General features: G+C 39.5%; 1 protein-coding gene across 1 annotated transcript in view; it reads left to right on the top strand.

The window, feature by feature from the left end:
- The window catches only part of FSIP1 (fibrous sheath interacting protein 1), a 186,769-nt gene that overhangs the window by 184,642 nt on the left and 818 nt on the right, over positions 1 to 1,309 (top strand). The gene's annotated exons all lie outside the window — the stretch shown is intronic.

Below are 1,309 nucleotides of genomic sequence, written 5' to 3'. Positions count from 1 at the left end.
AACAGAGAGTCCCTGATGGAGCAGGAGAAAAGTGGGGTGCAGAACTCAAATTCTAGTAAAAAGACCAGACTTAATGGACTGACTGAGACTGGAGGAACCCCGGAAAGCACGGCTTGCAGTTTCTCTGTCAGCACAGAACTAAAACCATTTCTGTACCGTGGGACATAAAATGATACTTGTGAAGAGTGTGCTTCTTAGCTCAAGTAGATACATGAGACTAAATGGGCAGTTTCTGTCTGGAGTTGAGGTGAGAAGGCAGAGAGGGTCAGGAGCTTGTTGAATGGACATGGGAAATCCGGGGTCGAAACGAGGAGTGTGCTGTCACAGTATAGGGAGAGCAATTAGGGTCACATAACAATGTACGTATAAATTTTTGTATGAGAGAGTAACTTGAATTGTAAACCTTCACTTAAAGTACAACAATTAAAAAAAGAAAAAAGTGTGTGTCCTTGGGCCTCCTGGTTGTTATTTGTTGCATTACTTTTTCAATGCTACTGTAGGGTCGCTTTGAGTCAGAATCGACTGGATGGCGAGGGGTTTCTAATTGTTTCTGAGCTGCACCTAGTGACTTAATCTCCCTTTATGTGATCAAACCAACCCCCCTCCAAAGTTTATGTGACCACAAAAGTCACAGCTGCCAGTTAGAAAATTCTAGGGTTAATTCCTTTTTTTAATATAAAACTTTGGTATAGATTAAGTTTACATTTGATGAATTTATCTTTTCAAGTTCCTTTCAATTAATTTTCTTTAATCAAGTTCTTCTTGCCACTAATCATTTTTGTTGCCTACTTAGAAAACATTACTAATTCTCATTTGGTTCAGTAGTGCAAAATGAGCAATGGCGTGTTTGAGACTTTCAGTATTTAATTATAATATACTTATAAATTTATCAGTTACTGGGAACTTCTGATTCCATTTTTTATTCAAATTGGGTGAAAGTAAAAAATGGCTGGAGATCTGCTGTAATGACTGTAAACGGGATCAATGGACCAGCAGTATCACCTGGGATACTTGTTAGAATGGTCCCAGCATCACCTGGGAGCTTGTTAGAACTGCCATGTCTCAGGCCCCACCCCCAGACCTGATAAATCAGAGTGCATTTTAACAAGATGTCCCTGCACCAGCCAGGTGATCTGTGAGTACATTAAAGTGTGAGAAGCTCTGGACTAGGTGGAGAGCATTGCCTTCTCCAGTTTTCTCTTCTTTTTCTTTTTTTTTATTGTACTTCAGGTGAAGGCTTACAGAACAAATAGTTTCTCATGAAACAGTAGTACACATATTGTTTTATGACATTGGTTAACAACCCCAC

Source organism: Trichechus manatus, unplaced genomic scaffold (assembly GCF_000243295.1).
Source record: "Trichechus manatus latirostris isolate Lorelei unplaced genomic scaffold, TriManLat1.0 scaffold00076, whole genome shotgun sequence".
Classification (NCBI taxonomy): Eukaryota; Metazoa; Chordata; class Mammalia; order Sirenia; family Trichechidae; genus Trichechus; species Trichechus manatus.
Note: the sequence above shows the minus strand (reverse complement) of the source record. Positions and strands in the feature narration are given on the sequence as shown.